Below are 15398 nucleotides of genomic sequence, written 5' to 3'. Positions count from 1 at the left end.
CCCGCCCCAAAACGCTCCCAGGCACCACAACCATCCCTGGCCACCACCCCAACCCCGATCCCACCCCGGTTCATTTCCACCGGCCTCGCCGTCGGCGCGGAAGTACGTTTACCGTCTGTGGGACGCCACCCCAGACAGGATGTCCGCCGCCTACTGACCAGGCCAGAACTAGTCGCCCGGCCAAGCAAGCCGCCAACCCCAGCAGCAAGCACCGCCATGGTCCCAGGCAGCTACACACTTCCGGAGCCCGCTCCCCGCCCCAGAAGCGCACTGTGGCCCGTGAGGAGCGCGGCGCCTGTAGCCATGGCAACGCCTCGGGGCCCTCCCCTAGCGCATGCGTCGTGCGTCCTCCCGAGTCTAGTTGTGCCAGGGCAGAACTTGCGGAGCCAATGGGGGCCAGGGCGCGGCCTGGACGGGGGTGGGGGGAGGCTTATGGAACAGCTGGGCGGGGCCGTGGAGGGTGGGGCTGGGCGGAGGTCCTCACCTGCAGGTGGCGCCGGCCGGAATCTGGGGCGGTACTACCACCAGTGGGCGGGGCAGAGGGGCAGCTATGCAGGGGGGCAGCTGGGCAGAGGGGCAGCGGGGCAGCGGGGCGGGGGCACCCTCACCTGTCTGTGTGTGGGGATCAGCCTGGGCTCCGCGGCGTCCGCTTGCACCGGACGTGGACCCAGGCTGCCGGTGGGCAAGATAGAGGACTGAGCCCAGGCACGCACGGTTGGCCAGGTAGGGCACCTGAAATGCAGATCCGCCAGGCCAGCTGCCGGCCTTGAATACGCGCTGCTAGGCAGTTTCCATGAAGACGGTATCTGTCATAAGAGGGGAGGTAGGGCTGGGGTGCCAGATGCCGGGTTGGGTGCAGTCTCAGAGGAGAGCCACGGTGAGAAGGCGCAGAGCGGCCCCTGTGTTGGTTGCGCTAAGAGTTTGGGGTATGGGGTGGGGTGAGCCTTGCTTTGTGGTCTCCCCAAGAACCCTCACTCCAGAGCAAGGGGCTCTCCTCCCCCCACCCCTTACTGCACTCCCTGCCTTCCCCAGCACCACCTGGGGTGTGGTCATGTGGGGCAGGGAAGGCCCAGGGAAGGGGCTCATTCAGGGGGAGGGGCCACTCTGTAGGGATGCTGGACCTGACAGCAATGCAGTGCTTCGGAACTCCCCTGGGATGGGTTTCTTACCAGTGGGATGGAAGGGCCTCTCCTTCCTGGGGTGCAGTTGGAGGAAATAGATCCATCATGAATGTCAGCCCTGAAAATGGAGGCTGCACTACATCCATTCCTGGAACGAAAAATCAGGCCCCTCCAGCCAAGGTGACTAAGGAAGTCATTCAGCAATATTCGGGGTCCCCAGTTTAGGCTTTCAATTAGAGCTGAGCGGCTCAGGAGGCCAGATCCCTGTCCGTGGCTCCTGAGTAGGCTTTCTGCTGGGGGACAGGATCCTCAGAAACACCTGTGTCTTTGTGGGTCACTCCCCTTTGACAAGCTGGGAGGCAGGGTGCAGTTGTGGGAAATCGTGTTTCCATGAGGAGAGGGCCACCAAGAGGTGGGGGCACAGGAGACAATGAGAAAGATTCCTGCAGCCTTTCTGGAATCAAAAAACTGGCAAATGTGGAAAAGTGCATAATTTGTTTTATTGAACAGGCTGCTTATGTGCGTTTGAAGGGCCAGGTTCAAGGACTCTGCATCCCTCCAGGACAATAGCCTCAAGAGTAGAACAGACAGAGTAGGAAGAGACGTGGGGCTTCTCCCAGGAATGAGGCAGAACAGGAATTTCTGCAGATTTGCAAGGAGACCCCGATCACTGAGCACAGGGTTACAACCCCACGTGACCCTTGTCATGTTTGGCTTGGGCTCTGGGTCTGGCCTGATCATGTATTCTTCCAGCTGAGTTCCAGAAACTCAGAGGGTAGACTTAGAGGAGCTGAGCTTGGAACCCGGTGTGGCGACGGAGGGTCCTTTATCCTGAGCCCCCTCAGCCTAATCACTGTAGCTGAGTTCCAACACCACCCAGACCCCCAGGGTGGCCGTGGAAGGAGAGCAAGCCTGGAAGGTGACCCAGGGGTCCCACTGCTGTTCCCCTCCCTTATTTTTGTTCCCCTCCCTTATCTTTGTTCCCTTTCTCCCCGGAAAGTGTGATTGTCTCATGTCATGCTAACAAGCCATCTCTCTTCTCTGTCAGGTGGGGTCCCCACCCCCGCTCAGCCTTCTCTCTGCATGGATGCTGAAGGACCAGGCTCACTTGAAGTTCTGAGCTTGAGCAGTAAGGTGGAAACAAAGAAACCAATGGAAACAAAGAAACAAGTCATTGTGGTAAAGCTCCCCACCACAGAGAATCTGCCCTGAGTGGAAGGGAGGGTGTGGGCATGCCCATTTGTTTCCTGTCACCCAGTGCTCTTAGCTTTCTTATTGCAGACCTGCATGGTTATAACAAAATGATCTGCAAAACTGAAATATTTACTCTCTGGCTTTTACAGAAAAGGCTGACCAGACTCTGGTTCCCGTACCGGTCAAGTGATTGGAGAACCTCTCCAGTTTGGAAACATCTGGGCAGGCCCAGGTTTGCAAAATTCTTTAAGAGTAGTTACGGAGATTTGCTTCTAAACATTTTTACGGCTGTATACTTCTGAGCTGAGGTTGTGCTGTGTAATTCTGATCTGGGATTTTCTCAAACTGTTTCTCATTTTTTATACCTGACTCCCCTATATTCCAAGGGGAATGGGATGTTAAGGAAGCCATGGATTTTAGGAAAAAGATACAGATTTCATTTCCATTTAAGCATCGATGTATCTCCTTCCTAGACAGTATCGGTTCTGTGGTACTGATAGAGGAATTAAATAGCAACCAAATTTATAGAAAATAGTGGGTCATTGGGTACACAAGTTCTTCTTTTCAACATTTCTGTAGTGTTTGCAGTTTAAGATGACCAATCCTGAGAAACAGGCAGCCTCTTAGAATGAAATAGCATTTTTCCTGAACCATATTCAATTTTTATTTTGTAGACAGCAGGAAGGACAATCACACATCCAACACTTGGGGACCTCAAAGATAAAATGTAACTTTCTGAGAGCACACTCCCCGCGTCTCCCTCTGTTCTTTTCACTATCCCATTGTCCCTGAAGGCTCTTTCGTATCTTCTGCTCATGACTCCAGTAACACTTCCTCCTCGTTCCTCAGCTGGTAAGTTTACTTTTCTACTTTGACAAAGCAAACGGAAGCCAACAGAAGAGAACTTTCACCAGCAACTCCCAGCACATCCGCTCGCCTTCTGATGTCTGTGACCTCACTCTCGCTGCCCCACCTCTTATTACAGGTGACATCGAAAGCCAGATCATCCAAAAGTCGCCAGGGGGCCCATCCATCCAATCTTCTCCGGGCTGTCACTCCCACATCCATCCTCTCTGTCACTACCTCATCTATTTTCTTCTCCTGCTAGTTGGCTCCTATCAGTATATAAAAGTCCATCCTCTTAAAAGAAACGAACAACACTCCTTGACCCAAAATCGCCCCCACCAATTGCCACCCCATGTCTTTGCAGCAAATCTGTAATGGGTATTTTAAACTCACTGTCTGCATATTCTCTTGAGCCATCCCATTTTGCACCCACTCTGGCTTTTCCCCTGATCCGTTGCTCTATGGAAACTGCTCTGTCAAGGCCATCAGTGACCCCATGTTGCTAAATATAGTGGTCAGTTTTCAGTCTTCATCATGCGTGGCCCTTTGGCAGCATTTGACCCAGCTCTTCCATCCCTCCTCCCCCGTGTTCCTGCTTTACTTGGCCTCCAGCCCATCGCTGTGCTTTCGATCCACTGGCTGGTCTTTTACCAACGTCTCCTCTTTTTTCCAAACATTTACTGCGAATGTGCCCCAGAGTTGGGTCCTGGGTCTCTCCTATATCTCTCTGCTATACTTTTGGTGGAAGCAACCAGACTTGGAAGTTGACATGCTATCAATTTCTCGATTTGTCCAAAACTCCCTGATTTGCCCTTTCCATTTGGAACTCTCTCCCTGATACTCATTTTCTTTTTCTTTCATTCATCTTGCTTTCACATTCATACATATGTTCTACTGTGTAAATTACTTTTCCAAATTTTGAATCAGTCCATACATATCATGTAAAATGCTCAGATCTCTATTATTTCCACTAAGATGCTTATTCTCCCTTAGAACCTTTCTGTATTTCTGTATTTATGTCAGTAAAGGGAATAGTATTTCTACAAGCCTCATAGTTAAACAGTGTGTTTGTTTGGGGCTATTATGTAACATGAAATAATGATACATCAACATACTCCTTTTTTATTTAATTTTATGTAACACAAAGATGAGGTTTTTGCACTGAAGACTGGTTTTATTGAAATTTTACCTACTTTATGGACAGTCAGTTTATGTGAAAGCCCTCATTTCTCCCCTTTTCTGATATATTTTCCATTTGGCTATTATAACATATACCTTGGCATGAAATAAAATTCAAAATTCATTCACATAATAAATTTAATACAATTAAATTATATTTTTTAATGTTAAAAAGAAAGAAAAAAAAACCTAGACTCCTCTGCCTGTTAGGCATTTCTGTGGCAATATCTAATAGACTCCTTAACCATGGCATTTAAGAACTGAGCTGATTCCAGCCCCTTTCCACCTGCTCAGCCCCATCTTGTCCCATCCCCTGTGGATGGAGAGGACATCCATCCCATTTTCCAGGTCCAGATGTTGGAACCATGTTGTTTCTCTCTCTTTCTCTTACACACACACACACAGCAAATCCAGCTTGTTAGAAAATTCTGACTACTCTGAATTCATTAACCACCTACTCCCTGTTCCCCACCCTCCTAGGAGTCACCTTCAGCCCCTTCTTGGACACAAATAGCCTCCTTCTTCCATCTTTGCTTTTCTACAATCTCATCCACACAGAGTCAGAGGGAGCCTATAAAAGCATACATTGAGGGGGTGAGTGTAGCTCAGTGATTGAGCATATGCTTAGCATGCATGAGATCCTGGGTTCAAACCACAGCACCTTCACTAAAATAAATAAATTACCCCCCCAAAAATAACAAAACAAAAGCATAAATTGGACATCACCCATCCCATCAAAACTCACTAAAAGGGTCAAAATTTCATTAGGAGCCAAAGTCGTCCCAAAGTCTTCCAGGACCCGCGTGCTCTGCCTCTCCGCACATACTCTCCCCATCACTCTGGGGGCTTCTGGCTCTGGCTCTTCCTTCTTCCTCCGGATCTATGCTGCTTCAAGTTCATTACTCCGTGCGATCTGCCAGGATTGCCTAATCCCTCCTGCCTGCCTCCCACCCCACCACCATCACCTGAGCTTGCTCATATCACTCTTATTTTTCCCCAAGCTCTTGCTACCCCCAACATGCAGCCTGTTTCCTCTGCTAAAACTCTGAGCCCCCAGTGATGGGGAGTCGTGTCTATTTTGTTGACTAATAAAGCCCAAGAGCCTTGGGAACGGGTCTACTTACTAGATTCCCATATGTAGTAGGAGCTTATACAGATATGCTGAATGAATGCAGAGGCCCTGGTCCAATCCGATGGAGCACTTCTGTGTCCTGCTCAAAGAAAAACTCTCCTTTCCTCCTGAGAGGGGGTGATCACTTCCTTGGTGATCAAAGGCAATATCTATTTTCTTTATGCTGTTAACCTTAGGCGGGGAGACTGGGGGATCTTCATTTATATTTTAAAATTTGATTCACTCTGCAGTTTGTCTTCTGTCTATGTATCCTTTTGAGAAACCGTTTATGAGTGATCATTCTTCCATCAGATTGAACAGGATCCGGGGGAAGGACCAAGCCTGTCCCTTCGGCCATCCTGTGTGTCATGTCCTGTGACCCAGTGGTTGCTCAGCATGTAAGTGAACCGACAGGAGTGAGTGAAGAGATGGGAGAATCTCATTATTGTGGTCGCTGCACTCTGTCCGATGTCTTGAGATTTGGGGAACGGTTAACAAGTGCGGAGGTGTGAGGGCAGGGCCTCTGTGCTCTTCCTGAGTGCCCTGGCCTTAACCATTCCCCCAGCCTCCTCTGGGCAGGCAAGCCCAGGAGCTGGGCCACCGGGGATTGTGCTGATCAATAATCAACCTCACCCAAAGTCTGGGGGTAAGAGCGGCCAGCAAAACTGGTTGTAGACTCTGGAGTCAGGTCCTTGGAAGAATTCCTCACTGAACGATGTTTTGGACCTTTTATTTTTCTCTATAGCCTTCAGCTGAAGAAGAAGATTGCCTTAGATACATGATACATGCCTATCTCCATGGAGCCCAGGTGGGGCTGGGAGTGTGCTGTTTGTACAGCCCGTGGGCTCGTGTTCCTTTGGGCATCCCTGTGCCTGAACTCCAGCAGTACACTCGGTGGTAAGGATGGGGGCGCCTGGCAGGGAGGGAAGAGTGTCGGGAGACTGTGCAGTTGGGGAGACGTTAATCTGGGGTGAGCGGGAGACGACTGAAGCATGGAATCTCGGTGCAGGGAACTCTCCACACTCAGAGAGGTTCCCACTCCCGCAGGGTCCCTTTAATCAGGATGCTGGGCTGTCAGCACAGCAGGGTCCCCGTGAGGATCATGGTGCCTTCAGGCAGTGGGAAATGAGGGGTCCAGTGGCACTTAAATTAACAGTGCACCCGAAGCCAACCCCCGTCTCTTTCAGCCTGTTTCCTAATCTGCAAAATTGGAATGATATTAACCATCCCGCAGGTCCGTTGATGGGCTGGGACAAACTAGACAGCCAGGAACTGGAATTCCTCTGTCCCCTGATTGTTTTCCTTCCATCCCACTATTTGCTCTCACAAGCTCAGTCTCTCTGTCTCTCTCTCTTTCACTTGCAACTTTCTCTCCTGCTCTGGTTTCATTTGATTCCCACCCTCCTCCCAATCCCCAGATGAGTGAAATTAATTTCTGTGTGTCAGTTCCAAATTCCCGGGAAAGATGCTCTGTCCCCCCTGGATTGGTTGTCCAACCTATCAGTTGCAGCCAGAGGAGTGAGTCCCTCTGGATCCAGTGGAGGGGCTCTGCCCAGGCCCCCAGCCACCACTGTGGGAGCACATAGCTCTCCGAGGAGGAGGTACTGGCTGTGACTTGGTGTCACTAAGTGTGAATTTACGTCTCTTCTTGACCCACCTTCATCCTCCTAAACAAAGATGAAAATTAAACATTCCCGAGATTTGTGTAATGGAACCCCCAAGGTGGGGGCTAAGAGGGATGGATTCCCTGCTGAGTGTAAGGGGCTACAGTGACTCCCTTACGATGGCCTATAAAGGGAACAGCACCAGCCCCACCGGGCACTTAGGGTGCTGAGTCTGCGTGACATTGAGCCAGGCTTCTTACCACAGCACAGGGATCTGGTCCGACCGGTTAGTCTTTGAAACCAACCAGCTTTGGATTCCTCAATCCCTCCCTGAGGTTTTACCTGAACCACCAGCTTCTGTATCTCTGAAGACATATGATGAGGACCCTTCACGTAAGACATTTGCACAGCCCTGTGCGGGAATTTGGGCTGCACGGTCTGCCCGGCGATCTGACCGAAGTTGGTATTTTACTGATGTTAGAAATAGTCTGGTTTCCTGATGCACTGTTTCACTGAACAAGCAACAGAATCCACCTCTGGCTGATAAAAGCAAAAAAGGGACTTAATGAAAAGATACTGGGAGGGTGCCTGGAGTGGCCCGGACCAGAGCCGACCCGGGGGCCATAGGAGATTTTGGGGAGCCCCAGGCACCAGGCTGGGCAGGGTGTCACCGGGCCCCCTGCTGCCCCAGCAGGGACCCCCCTCCTCCTGACCCTCCACCTCACTGCAGGTTCATGTCCCGCCAGTGCCAGATCACACTGAAGCCACCGGCACACACCTCAATGGGGGATTTGGCCCCGTCTCAGCTGAGGGCGTGCCCGGTGTGGGGAGAGGCCCTGTTAGAGGAAGGCGGTTCCCCTACTGTTCCGAGTTAACGTGCAAGTCAGTGCCCATCACTCAGGAGAGCCAGGCTGTTCTGACCTCATTGTGGTGACTAGGTCGTCTGAGTTCACTTATTACTGTATAGGTTGGAAGGCCCAAGAGGGAGAAAAAGTGGAGGTTCTAGTATTATTTTATATTTCCCATGTACCAGATACAGTAAGCAAGCCACTTCAGACAAGGCCCAGAACAACAACATAAATAGGCCACAAAGCAAATCGTGCAGTCAGGCCTCTGCAGCCCCGAAACCCGTGTCCCCATCGGCTCCGTAGTTACCAGTGGAAGTTGTAGGGATTTATGGGACTGTGTGCTCCTGTGGGGGCTGGGATGTGTGTGTTTAAATCCACATCGTCAGAAACTCGGCTAGAACCACAGCCACTGATTGCATGGAGGCAGAGGAGGGGAGGCCTCCAGCCTCTGGTCCAGCTTGTGAGGAGCTCAGAAGTTGCCCCTTCTGTCCTGAAAACAACACCAGAGCCAAGGGAGCTGAAAACCCACTGCTCTTCTTAGATCCACAAGAAAACTGAGGGGGAAAGCTGCTCCCAACCCAGAGAGGCAGTCGGGCAGGGTTGGAGAGTCACAGCTCCCAGGGAAGTACCCGCTTTTGTAAGAACCCTGGGGGCAGGCAGATTTAACAGTTCCCTGAGGCCAGCGGGAGGCTCAGCATGAGGAAATCTGAGTGTGACAACTCCAGGGGGACAGTCAGAGGGGCCCCCTGCTCTTTTTCATGCATTTTACCTCCAGGACCGTACCCTGTTCTCAGAATGAAGATCATAGGAAAACTCCTCATGTTTCCTGCCAGGAAAGGAAAAAAATAGCTGTATTGAAATACACCCAGAACATTCTCTTCCATTGTGGGGGGTTGTGTTTTGTTTTGTTTTGTTTTGTTTTAATGAGAATTTATTTTACTAGAGCTTAACCTACCTGGGGGAAGGGAAATAACTTCTGTCTCACCCAAATTGGGGTGGGGGGAAAGAGAAACATTTGTGGAGGTCACAGCTCAGGGCACAGTCTCAATGATAACTAATCACAGGACTACAGATGCCCTGCTCTGTCCCGCTCCCCCAACACCTTACCTACATGTCAGTAGGGCCCCTGTGTAATAACAGGAATAAAATTAGAAGAAGTAAATCTCTCAGGAGTGTCTAGGGAAAACCCAAAGACAGCGGGGAGATGTAAACAAGGACACACAGGTGGCTTTAGCCTCTCGCACGAATAGCTGTAGCAAACTACACACAGCCCAGCCCCAGTAGATAAACAGAAAACCTCACAGAAGAAACTGTTTATTTTGGCTCTCTTACCCAGTGCATTCCATGGTGCATCCTCGCCTAGAATTGAGAGGAAGCAAGTCCATCTCAGAAGGGACATAACTGAAGAGGAATGGCCTTCCAGACTCTGAAGGGCAGAGAGAGCACCAGCCTGGGTGAGAGCAAGGTGAGGGGTGGGGTAGGGGGTGGGCTGCCTTCTTCCCCAAATAAGGAACCTTCCTGAGGCCAGCACAGTGGGAGGGAGGGCCATGGGGTGGAAGCAGACAGACTTCTTCCTGAGAAGTGATAGGATGCCTCAAAGGGACCGTTCAGGTGCCCAAACTTGGCCCTGAGGGTGGGAGCCAGTCGGTCTGCCTCAGAGCCCAGGACTGAGGTGGGAGCACAGCAGGCCGGTCTTACTTGGCCGGATGCATTTCACTTCTCCGAAGCCCTGTGTAAAACATGAAGAGTGGACGGCCTGGTGAGCCCAGCTCTGCCCTCAAGACCGGTTTCAACTCCTCCCTTCCCAGAGAACAGCATCTCTGAGCCCGTCCTGGGTGACCTCACAGAGATCACCCTAGTGGCCCAGGCTAGTGAACGGGAACATGTACCTTCCTGCAGCCAACCCCAGACGTTCACTGATGCATCATATACTGGCAAAGATGTGAGTCCCTGTGCATTGGTCTAACAGCAGAAACTCTGCCACAGGCCCAAGAGGTGGTGTGTGGGACATGCAGCGGTGCAGGAGTGTAGGCAGTGTAAAAGTGTAAGTTGTGGCAGGGGTGCAGGAGCTGTGGAAGGTCCAGGCAGTTCAGGGGATGCGGGGGTGCAGACAGTGCATAAGTGCAGATAGTGGCAGCGGTGTAGAGGTGCAGGGAGTGTAGGGTTGCAGGGAGGTGCTTAGGCACGTAGCCAGGGTTAGAAGTCAAGTGCACATCCTCGCAGTCAGCCTGACCCTGGGAGGCTGGTGTAATGGTTTGGGGCGGCGGAGGCGGCGGTGGAGGCGGCGACGGGTGGGAGGCTGCCCGGGCAAGCCGGTCGATTTCTTCTCTTCCCTGCAGCCTGGCCTCGGGGGGCCTTGGCCGCCGGAGATTTGCCAGATGTTGGGCTCCAGGTAAGCTTGCTCCTGGGAGGTGGGGCGTTTAGGTCAGGGGGCGGCGGCAGCGACAGAGGGGCGGAGCGGGGCTGCCCCTGGCGAACTGGTGGAATAGCTTCCTTGTCCCGGCTGCCGGGCCTGGGAGCGGCGTCTGCTGCCCCACGTCGCCGGACACAGCTGTCCCACTCAGCTTGCTGAGTGGGGAGTGGAGGCGGTGTCGTTAAGGTGCGGGTCCCACGGGGGGAGGGGGGCTGCCACGGGGAAGCCGGTCAATTCGCCCCGCTCTTCCCCGCGGCGGAGCCTGGGAGTGGCCTCCGCTGCCCTAGAGGCGGGACGCCGGTCTCCAGGTGAGCTTGCTCCTGGGAGGCGGCGGCGGCGGCAGCAGGGGGATGGGGGCCGTTCCAGGGAGCTGCTCCATTTCTTCTCTCCCTCGCGGCCTGGCCTGGGGGCGACCTCTGCCGCCGGAGATTTGCCTGAGGTCCGACTCCAGGTGAGCTTGCTCCTGGGAGATGGGTGCGGTGCGGTCAGGGATCTGGTAAGTTGGTGGCTGCGGGGATAGGGAGGCTGCCCCGGGGTAGCTTGTGGATTAGCTCCATGTCTGCACCACGTGGCCTGCAGGCGGCTTCTGCTGCCCCAGGTCCCGGGACACCCCTGTCCCACTTTGCCTGCTGGGGGCTGGAGGCAGGGTAGTCAGGGTGCAAGGGTGGCGGGGGTCGGAGGCCTGCAGCGGGGGAGCGGGCCCATTTACTCCCATCTTCCCCGCGGCTCGTCCTGGGGGCGGCCTCTGTTGCCCTGGGTTACGGGACACGTGTATCCTAGTCAGCTTGACCCCGGGAGGCGGGCGTGATACGTTTGGGGTGGTGGAAGCAGCGGCGCGTTTTCCCATGCAGCCGGTCCATTTGCTCCCATTTCTCCTCATGGTTTGCCCTGGGGGCGGTCCCTGTTGCTCCAAGTTCGCCGGACGTCCATCTCCAGGTCAGCCTGCTCCCTAGAGGAGGCCACTGTGAGGTCAGGGGGCAGGAGCGGTGGCTGATGCGGGGGGATGGGGATGAATTGGGGAGTTGGTAGATTGGCTCCCGTCTCCGCGATGGCCTGGTGTGGGAGTGGCCTCTCCTGACCCAGATCAGCAGACACACCTGTCCCATTCAGCCTGCTGGGGAGGGGCGCCCTGGGCGGTGCCTTTAAGGTGCGAGGGTGGCGACGTCGAGGGTAGAGGGCCTGCAGGACGGAGCTTGTCAATTTGCTCTTCTCTTCCCCGCGGCCAATCCTGGGGGCGTCCTCTGCTGCCCAAGAAGCCCGATTCCCAACTCCAGGTCAGCTTTCTCCTGGGAGGCGGGCGCGATGAAGTCGAGGGGAAGGGGCAGCCAGCCGTCGCAGCTGCCTAATGGGGCCACTTCTCCTTTTCCCTGACCTGGCCTGGGGACGGCCTCTCCTGCCCAAGATTCGCCTGACACACCACACCAGGTCAGGTTGCTCCTGGGAGGTGGGTGCGGTGAGATCAGGGGGTGGAGAGGAGAGGGTTACTGCCTATTGCGAGCTGGAGGATAACCTCCCATCTCTCTGGAGGCCTGACGTGGGGGCGGCCTCTGCTGCCTCTCGTTCCCAGGTCACAAATCTCAGGGTCATATTGTCACGGGGGTGAGTTAAGTTGCGGGGGCGGCGGGGTGATGGTGAGAGTATGGGGCCTGCCACTTGGGAGCTAGTGGTTTAGCTCCCATCTCCCCAGCAGCTTGGCCTGGGGGCAGCCTCTGTTGCCCCAGGTTGCAAAGCACAGTTTCTCTGACAGCTTAGCCACCGGAGGTGGGCAGGGTGTGCTGAGGGGACTGAGGCAGCCACCAATGCAGCAACGGAGGGGGCTGTCCCTGGCAAGCTGGTCAATTTGTTCCTGTCTCTACCTTTGCTGCCCTAGTTTCGCAGGACGTCCTTCTCCAGTTTATCCTTCTCCTGGGAGGTGGGCTCAGTGCATGCAGCCCAAGGTCTGGGCTCTCCCCTTGGGAGGGGAAGAACTCTCTTGTTCTCCTTTGTGTTTATTCTTCAGTGAAGGGGTTACTTGGCCCAATTCTTAATCCTGAGAAAGTGTAGCCTGTGTTATGGAAGAGCTGCTGGACAGTGTGCTTTCTAGGTGGGTTTTCACATCAGCTGATGCCCCAGGCAGACAGGAAAGCTATTACTCAGAGCTTCTTAGTGTGGAGTTGGGGGATGGCCCTGCTGTCCTCACCATACTTTTTAAAAATATGTTACTTCCCTCTTTTTCCTAGGTGACATTTTAGGTTATTGGGTCACAGATTGCTGGCACACACATCCCTGTTCTCAAACATCTTTTAAACTTGGGTGAAGTGATAAGTAGGGGAAGAAGATGATTTACTGAAAGGTAAGAATACGTAAATTTGCATTAAAGCTACCTTCTGTCAATCTTTCTCAAATGATTTTTGTCGGATTCAAAATCAACGACCTAGTGAATGTTGTACTCTTGTGTAAATCATTGATCTTCACATCACATTTGTTGAGTGGTCAACGAGATTTGTTTAGTAGATTATTCCTGAAAGGAAAAGCTCAAGCTTTTGATAATTCCGTGTCTGATGTTACCCAGGCAGTCACAGTAGAAGACACAGCTGATATAAAAGTCCCTCACCTGCCTGAACTGCAAAGCTTCTGGGATTACCGATTCCTGAAATGCAGGTGACTCTTGATGATAATCTGGGGGATGGTTTATATGATCAGATTCTTCCAGTCCTGTAAATGGGTTCCGTGGCCCCAGCCCCGGGAGAACTGGTCATAAGGGCTATATCGTGAGGGGTGGGATGGGAAGGCAAGGTGTAAGAGCTGGAATCACTGAGATTCAACACTCGCTAAACACAGACTCCAGAGCCTAGTTGTTCTGTTCTGGATTTGAGAGTTTGTTCAGACATGATTCTTGCCCTTCAGGAGTCACTGCCTGGGTGGAAGTAACCTTTACATAAATCTGAGGAGGATGGAAATTAAGTAGATGGGCTGTTATGGTTCTCAGTGTGCCTAGGCTCGCTCTTCCAGGCACTCATTGGACTAACGAGAGTCATGTTATTCACTCATTCACTGATTTATTACCCTTGAACTGATCATTTGTCCCACAGTAAGTGTAACAAGGGATCAGGAACCTGAGTTTTGTCCCCTCTCCTATCACTGATTGTATCTGTCAGTCGGGCTCCCTGCGTATGCATTGTGAAATGGTGGTATTTCTTGCCCAATGGGGCTGCACTGTCAGTTCTGAGAATCAGGGGAGACACGTGGGTAGGAAAGCACCCTGACACACATGGCCCCCCCACCCCGTGAGACAGCATTGTCGATGCTCAGGTGACCCGATGTAGACCGCGCTGCTAAACCTGAGCATGGTTAGTGATCTTGGTGGCTATGAAAATACAGACTGCCGGTCCCTACCTCTGGAGGCTCTGAGGGTGTGTACCCCAGAATTCTGCATTTTAAAAAGGACTGTAATTCTGGTGAAGATGATCTGAGTGTCCCACTGAGAAACACTGGTGTTCGAGGCACCAATATTGAGGATTCTCAGGGAGCGATGTCTTTTCAGGATGGTCCTAGGGCCCTCACTTGAGACTTTTGCCTTGGGTTTAATTGTATGTGTTCAGAAGTGATGTCTCTCACTTCCAGTGCTTGTAAGCGTGCTCTGTGCAGGGATTTACTCTCAGTAGATGGCAAAAACTATGATTCTTCAGGTCACCGAGCTAGAGTGTGAGCGATCTTTTATTTTGGTTTTCTTTATAGCAATGCAGAGTCTCCCGAGAAGAGATTCAGACTGAATAGCTTTGTGTCAGACTTTGGAAGACCGCTGGTGCCCAAGGTGTTCTCTGGCAGGGCAATGACGAATCTAGGTCCCTCTTTCACTGCTACATCAATGAAGTGGACCACTTGGACAAGGCCAAAGCTGGTATCTCAACCATTGCCCTTGACAGTGATATTCGGCTCCAGGAAGCCTTCAGATGCAGCAGGTGGCCAGAGGAGGAGCTGAACAGGCTCATGAAATGTGACATCCCCAACTTCATCAATACAGACCAGAACTCTTCCGTTGGGGAAGATGATCTCCTGATTTTGGAACCACCGATTGTTCTAGAAAATAAGCCATTTGCTCAGACCTCACACAAAGACTTGAATTGAGAAACGTGCTTTGTCAAGTGTCTTTCTGAAGATGTGAAGTCTGTCTTTGTATGGCAGGAATTGCCCTTTCACAAAATTGTATGTGTTTGTGTCTGAGAGAGGGAAATGGAGACAGACAGAAAGACAGAGACAGAAGAGAGCCCCCTCAGAAGAGAGCTAGTTAAGGTGAGTTTTTGTGCCTTTAAAAAAAAATTTGGGGTTTTGGGGGGAACAAAGTATTTACACTGTTTCATTCTCCTACTTGGAAACCTGGCCCCATCCTCAGTGTCAGTGGCCTTGAATGGGGTTGGCACGGTGCGTTTCATCTGGCACTGTCACTACCACGCTCTGCCTTTAGCATGTTGCTTTGCCTGTCAGGGCTGCCACCCTTTTAACCTTAAGGCTAGGAGTCTGGGGTAGATGATTCATCTCAGCTCTGCTGTTTTGAAAATTCCTGATGGCAGCATAAACCAGGCCCTACCTCCTGTCTCTTGCTGGGGCACCCCTCAGGTCTGTGCCTTCTACTCAACCATTTACTAAGCCCAGTTTTATCAGGAGCCCAAGTGCCTACCGGGATGGAAGGAGACTTGTCTCTCGTGGTCACGGTGGACGACATTTCCATTGGTTGTGCTGAAACAGCTCTTCTGAGATCCCCTGGCCACCCTTGCTCAAACCTGAGGACAACACTGTCGTTTCTTTCCTAGGAGGAGGATCAATGCATGGTGCATTTTATGACAATCCTGTCCTCAGGAATGCACGGAAGTTTTTCAGCTGAGTGAGGGGAGGTGCCTCTGTGTCCCTGTGTCCCTGTATACCTGTCTGCTCACACTACCCTGCCACCGGCTACTGAGCAAGAAAAGTGCTATTCACCATGCTGTGTTTTGCAGATGTGTAGGTGATGGTCGTCTGGCTCCTGTGTGTGGGCTTGGAGCTGGGATGTTGAAGGGCTTATAAATACCTCATCAACATGTATTCAAGGTGGCCTGGTGCCACACA

The 15398-nt window shown here is 52.3% G+C and overlaps 1 long non-coding RNA gene across 1 annotated transcript; it reads left to right on the top strand.

Annotated features, from left to right (window-relative positions):
• The first annotated feature begins 12142 nt into the window (after positions 1 to 12142).
• Positions 12143 to 14301, top strand: LOC140694642 (uncharacterized). The gene is made up of 4 exons (XR_012070224.1): positions 12143 to 12399; positions 12536 to 12648; positions 12868 to 12956; positions 14034 to 14301. It is a non-coding gene; the product is annotated as an uncharacterized lncRNA (long non-coding RNA).
• The last annotated feature ends 1097 nt before the right edge of the window (positions 14302 to 15398 follow it).

This window comes from Vicugna pacos, unplaced genomic scaffold (assembly GCF_048564905.1).
Source record: "Vicugna pacos unplaced genomic scaffold, VicPac4 scaffold_77, whole genome shotgun sequence".
Classification (NCBI taxonomy): domain Eukaryota; kingdom Metazoa; phylum Chordata; class Mammalia; order Artiodactyla; family Camelidae; genus Vicugna; species Vicugna pacos.
The sequence above is the reverse complement of the archived record's forward strand: the minus strand, read 5'-3'. Positions and strand labels throughout refer to the sequence as shown.